The sequence below is a fragment of the Mastomys coucha genome, unplaced genomic scaffold (assembly GCF_008632895.1).
Source record: "Mastomys coucha isolate ucsf_1 unplaced genomic scaffold, UCSF_Mcou_1 pScaffold20, whole genome shotgun sequence".
Taxonomy (NCBI): Eukaryota; Metazoa; Chordata; class Mammalia; order Rodentia; family Muridae; genus Mastomys; species Mastomys coucha.
In genome coordinates this window covers 73180946-73188086 of record NW_022196903.1, presented here as the reverse complement: position 1 = coordinate 73188086, position 7141 = coordinate 73180946, and positions in this window count along the sequence as shown.

Below are 7141 nucleotides of genomic sequence, written 5' to 3'. Positions count from 1 at the left end.
TTATAGTCTTGGCTGTCATCTGCAGTCTCTTAGGATTTGCAGATTATCGGTATAGACCATTCTGGTTTCTAGAGCCTCCATTGGTCATACTTGATTTTCATTCCTTGAAGCTTTTAATGTTATTCCTTTGCTCTGCTGGTTTAGTATTTTCATTAGTATGTACTAAGGAGGCTTTCTTTTTGGTTCCAATCCATTTGATATTTTGTGTACTTCTTGTACCTTGATAAACATTTAATTCAAGGTGAGAAAATTTTCTATGACTTTGATGAAAATATTTTCTTTGTCTTTGTCCTGGGTATTTCTCCCTCTTTTATTCCATTTATTCTTGTATTTATTCTTTTCATAGTGTCCTATATTTCCTTGATGTTTTGTCTAGGAAATTTTAGATTTAACATTTTTTTGACCAAGGTATCTATTTTTTGTCTTCAATGTCTGACATTCCCTCTGCCATATGTTGTGTTCCATTTGTGAGATTTGCCTCTACATTTCCTGTTCATGTTTCTAAATACTATTCCTTAGGTTTTCATTCTTTTGGGTTTTATTTATTGATTCTATTTTTACTTCTAGACTTTGAACAGTTTCATTAATTTGTTTTCACTATTGGTATTTTTATAGGTTTCTTTAAGGGCTTTATTCATTTCCTCTTTAAAGAATGTTATCACATTCATAAATGCAATTTTAAGTTATTTTTCTTGTTTTCAGCTATGCTAAAATACTCAGGGCCTGTGGTAGGATTACTGATCTATAGTGTAAATATATTATCCTGACTGTTGTTGATTTTGTTTTTATGCTTGTGCTAAACATTCTGCTTTTTGAAGATTTAAATCCTGGTTGCTGATATCTAGTCTTGCCTTTGTTGGGTGGGTATTTGATTCCTTGGTGTTTCCTGTCCTCTCTGGTTCTTAGGTGAATGTGGTAGTTGTGTGTTTTCTACTAGAAAATTTTTCTAGAATCCAGATAGGTGTTTCACATGGAATATCTTTCTAGATATTAGGAGTTGACACATAGGAATAACAATGGGCTTGAGGAGAGGCTAATTGGGTCAACAAGAGGGAGAAAAGCAGAGTGCTACCTAGATTCTGCTTAGTCTCCTGGGAATGAGAGCAGAGGGTAATGAAAGGCAGCAATGTATGGTCTGGCACAACAAAGCTGAAGATGAGACTTTGAGGTTGGCTTGATACAACAGAGCTAGGGATGAGACTTTGAGATTAGCTCTGAAGTAGCAGAGGGATAGGTGTGAAGATTTGCAGTTAGCCTTCTTGCATTGTTGGCCCAAATAGCCTGAGGGTCTCAGGGAAAGTCTATTGGAGTTAACAACCAAGATTAAGCAATGAGTAGACAGAAGGAACTTTGGAGGTGAAAAAGATCTGTGTGATCCACTCAAGAAGGAGCTGAAAATAAGTAGAGGACACAAGAGCTAGGGATCATCCTGGCTGACTAAATTTGGTATGTATGAAGGTTATGTGAAGATCTGAAATTAGATACCATCTTCCCTAACTGGAGTGGTCTCTGGGTTCCCTGGGAATGCTTGCCAGAGTTATGGAATATGATGATACAATGAATGGATGGAAAAAAATTGGAGGAGAAGGTTTGGGTGATCTACCAAGGATGAGGATAGGGAGGTGAAAGGGAGGCTGCAGCAGTGTTCTGTTTCAGAGATGGAAATAAGACTTGAGGGTTAAATTTGTAAGAAACGACCAATAAGAGAAGATCCATTGTTCGGCTACAGGCTTCCCTGGTGTGACTAGCCTAAGTGTTCCCTTGGAATGCCTGCTGTAGTTAGTGTATGGAATAATAAGTGTAGACAAATGTGTTGAAAGAAAAATAAGGTCTATTGATCCCTTAGAGATGGGGCAAGGGCTGAGGTGAGGCTGTAGCAGATGGTATGTTATATAGTTAGGTTGAAACTAGGGAATTAGATTTGGAGCAGAGGGAATGTTGATGATCTACCATTATCCTAGCTGCTTCCCTGGCTTGGAATCCCTTCGGTTGACCATTCCTTACACTCTATGATAGTGTGTCTCTATATTTTTCAATTGTTGACAGCTATGCCAGCAGGGAGATAACTGCTGTCAAGATTTTGGTTCCAATTTCTGTGGTCCATCACCAGTTTTCTCTTTGTAAATACTTGTCTTTTTCACATGCCCAAAGGCAAACTTGAAAGATCCATCAGGTGTTGTCTTACTGCTAATTGCTTCAAACTGGATTGTGGCTTTTTGTCTAATAAAGAGCTGATGGTCTAGCACTCAAAGGAAATATGGGGAGGGCCTTGCAGGCAGAGAGAGAGAGAGGGGGGTGGTGCAAGGCAAGTAGAACTGAGATGGAACAGCACTGTGAGCAGGCAGTGCAAACCGCATGGAGAGATAAGGATGGTGGTAAGTTAGGTGGCTAGCTGAGAGACTGTTTCATCAAAAGGTTAACAGCTCTAAAGTATATAAAAGTCTTTGTATGCTCATTAATAAACCTCAAGTGGGATCCAAGAAAGCCTTGAAGTAGGAGTCTGAATGTATTCATTTACTTTTATGCTATAGTGTTTGTCTCCATGTATGCTTGTGTACTGCATCTATGCAGTGAGGAGGGCAGAGAGGGTATCTGTCTCCTGGACTAAGTGATGAAAGCTTGAGAGCTGCTACGTGGGTTCTGGGAAGTGAGACTGGGTGATCTTATAGATCATCACTGAGCCAAGTCTCCAAGCTCCTTACAAAAAATATTCTTAAATTTTTGAAGAATTAATGTAGATCAAACACTCTGAGATAACATACTCTCTTAAGAAACTGGGTAATGTGATAACACGTAAGTGTAGTACAAACCTACATGAATAGGAGAAATGAAAACTTAACAGCGTAAGAGAGACTGATGGTTATTTCTAAACCTGCTACTACCTGAAACTGACTAGGAGGAGAATCTCTCTCTCTCTCTCTCTCTCTCTCTCTCTCTCTCTCTCTCTCTCTCTGCCCCTTCTCTCTCTGTCTCTCTCTGTCTCTCTCTGTCTCTCTCTGTCTCTCTCTGTCTCTCTCTCTCCCTTCTCTCTCTCTCTCTCTCTCTCTCTCTCTCTCTCTCTCTCTCTCTCTCTCTCTCTCTCTCTCCCTTAGCCTGTCTCTGTCTCTGTCTCTGTGTCTCTCTCTGTCTCTTCATTTTAACTTTGTATTAAAATGCTTAGGATACCACCTGACCTTCTATTGTAAATGATGATTTTACTTTTGCTGGAACAGGACACAGATGAATTCTGATAAACAAAATGAAGAGTCTCAGTTCATTGAGGCCCCTGGTCAGGGCCCTAGCCCTCTCACTATAGCAACTTCTTCTTTTGGCCCCCTTATTTAAGATGGTGTTCTCTGAAGCATGAAACAGACTGGTGCCACTTTTCAGTCATCTTTCTCCAGTGGCCGGAATAAACCACTTTCACAAAGAGCCACCCTGGGCAGAGTTGTTTTCTAGGTTTCAACTGAGCAAATAGGAACAAATGAGAAAGACAAATAAGGAAACCAACAGTGAGGCCATCACACCTGTCATGTGCCAGGACAGAGACATGTGGGCAGTCTTGAGCCAAAGGCAAAGAAAAGTGAACCAGTTACCAATCCAGTTCTTTCACTGCTTTAACAATGGGCCCTTCCACAATGACAGTTCTCATTCCAGCTGTTCATGTGTGAACACAAGTCATGCCACTTGCAGGCAGACATCTCACCAAGCCTCTCCACTGGGAACCTGGCAGTGTAACAGTTTAACACTGTCCCAGGAGCTCAGTGCTCAAAACTAAAAGGTGAGAACTCACTCTGCAGGAGTGTCCTCCCCACCTTTCCTACTCTCTTACTGGACACAAGTTTGTAACAATGCAGAAGCAGCAGCAGAATTTTCACTTAAGGTCCCACATCTCACCTTTAATTAAAGGAAATAAGAATCAAGATACCTTCCCTTCTGCAAACTATCTCCTTTCCTTTCATCTACTACAAAGAAAATCTAATTTTCACATAAAAACTAAATGCTATAAAAATCCTGCTCATGATACTCCTATGGCCACAGCTACCCCCATATAAGCATTCACAGTTGCCAGAAACCCATTTTGTGTGTTTTCTGTTTCTTTCTGGAAGGGAAAACACAAAGCCCTCTGAATGTCTTTCCTAGGTTCACTTGTTGCTACCATAGAAGGATAGTTCTTCTAGTCACAGAATTCAGAGCCTTAAGCTGTTGATTTTGACTTATGTACTAGGAGGAGAATCTCACTGTGGGATTGTTTATATTGGGTTGACCTTGTCTATGGAGGATTGTCTTAATTAAATTAGATTATATGAGAAAGCCCAGCCTACTCTTAGTTGTAACATTTTCTAGGCAGTCTTAAGCTGCCTAAGAGTGAAAACATTAAGCTGATCACAAGCAAGCAAGCAAACAAGCAAGCAAGCAACCATGCACACATTCATTTCTCACAGCTCTTGGCTGTAAATATGATGTAACTTGCTGTTTGTAACTTTATGTTGTAAAATTATAAGCTGAAATGAATCCATTTATCCACCTAACTTGTGTTTTCAGGATACTTTGTCATAAAAACAAATATGAAAGAAAAAAGAGAGAGAAATCATGTGTGTAACAACAGATTCAGTTGGGCCAAGAAAGTCCATGGTGCAACCAAAAACTCTACGCATTATTATCACAGCCTGTATTGGAGCATCAGATACCATTGAATTGCTAAGTTAGACAAAGAAAGACTTGGAGGGACATTTGAAAGATGCTATTTAGTTGATGCTTCAGTTTATAAGCATACACATTTACTTCCTTGAAATATTGAGAAAATTAGGGATTCCATATTGGGGTATCAGATGATGTTGGGTATGAAGACATTATAGGAGGTATATTAGTACTAATTTTCTGTTGCTGTGATAAAATATCATGACTAACACAATTTATTTTTATAAGATTTTATTTTGGCTTACAGTTCCATAGGGCTCATAATTGTGGAAACATGATAAAAGCTGGTGGCAGGTATGACACCAGGAACAAGAAGCTGAAAGCTCACTATCTTGAATAATTATGAGATCAGCAGAGGTGAGAGAGAATGAGAGAGGGAGCAATTGAGAGAGGAAGAGAGAGAGAGAGAGAGAGAGAGAGAGAGAGAGAGAGAGAGAGAGAGAGAGAGAGAGAGAGAGAGAGGACAGAGAGATATTCAGGTAGTAGTAAAAGGTTTGAAACCTCAAAACCTACTACCAAAGCCTCCTGCCAGTTGAGTACTTCTTCCAGCAAAACCACTGGGACAGCACCAGCAGCACCAGTATGGTATCAAGTACCATAGTGGACCAAGTATCCAGATGCTGAGTTGATGGGATATATTTCTTATTCATACCATTAAAGAACTTGTATCAAACTCAAGTGAGTCTTACTTTCTGAATGGCAGTATTTTAGTATCATTTCCCAACTTGTCAATGATAACTCTCAGGAAGGATGTCTTCCATTCTAGACAGGAATCAAATGCATCCTCCTTGTGGAAGTTGACATTTCCACTTGCTATTCCCTATCCTCATATATGTTCCTAATTAACATAATGAGAGCTTCATACTATCTTACTAACATGAAGTTATGGGGGGCCGTTCTCATTCAAAGCACTGCAAATATGCAAAAAGTTCTGTGATTCAAAACATGATACATTTTCTACAGTTTTAATCCTAAGAAAATTTAATTTGAAGCTAATCTACATATTATTCTCAGGTCAATAGTTGTCAACTTTTCCTTCTTCTTCCTCTTCTTCCTCTTCCTCCTCCTCCTCTTCCTCTTCTTCCTCCTTCTCTTCTTCTTCTTCTTCTTCTTCTTCTTCTTCTTCTTCTTCTTCTTCTTCTTCTTCTTCTTCTTCTTCTTCTTCTTCTTCTTCCTCTGCCCCTTCCCCTCCCTTTCTTCATCTCCTCCTCCTCCTCTTCCTCCTCCTTCTTCTTCTTGTACTTCCTCCTCTTCCTCCTCTTCCCCTTCCTCCTCCTCCTCCTCCTCTTCCTCCTCCTCCTCTTCTTCTTCTTCTTCTTCTTCTTCTTCTTCTTCTTCTTCTTCTTCTTCTTCTTCTTCATCTTCTTCTACTTCTTCTTCATCTTCTTCTACTTCTTCTTCTTCTTCTTCTTCTTCTTCTTCTTCTTCTTCTTCTTCTTCTTCTTCTTCTTCTTCTTCTTCTTCTTCTTCTTCTTCTTCTAACTGAGTGATTCAAGTTGCAATCAGGTGCCCTAACACAATTCTACAGGTGGCCTGACTTAAACGCACACAAACACAAAATCTACTATCTCTATCTTGGAGGGACAGCTCAGTGGATAAAACCACTTTTCATACAAGACTGAGGATGTAAGTTCAGGTGCCCAGAAGTCTTACCAATATCATACCCAGAATGGGATTGTAATCCAGGTGCTCTAATTAGGAATGAGAAAGCAGGGAAAATTGAGAATTTTCACCAACTAACTATGCTAACTTCCACATGCAGCAGAAAGCAAAAGGTGAAGGACTACATGGACCAACAAATGGATTGTACTTTATTTATTTTTTATTTTTTTGGATTGTCCTTTGACCTCTTTCAATGTACAAAACACACATCTGCCTGAACTACAGATGATAGAATTATGAAATGACACCTTTGCTGAGGTTGGTCCCATGCAGGCTGAGAAATAATGTTGTATTCTACTTCTGGTTTCATGATCGAATATTATTTTCACAGGGTACATATCTGTTTTCAAATTTCTTTAACCAATCTCTCTGCTTTTTTATCAAATGATAATAAATACCATGATTTAATTTGAAGAATCATAATCATATATTTGAAGTACTCTGATTTGATGTCAATGTTATTTTGTTTTATAGTTAATAATTTTCCTACTTCTTTATTAAATCTTGCATATACTTCTGGAAAATGATATCCTATATTCTTGACCATTACTTCTAAATTTGTACTCTGTACATTTCTCTTAAAAAAATTATGCATTGACAGATGCATAGTACATTAAAAGATGATGCCATAACTAACAAATTGGGAAAAGATCTTTACCAACCCTATATCTGATAGGGCTAATATCCAATGTATACAAAGAACTCAAGAAGTTAAACACCAGAGAACCAAGTAACACTATTAAAAAATGGGGTACAGAGCTAAACAAAGAATTCTCAATTGAGGAACACCAAATGGCTG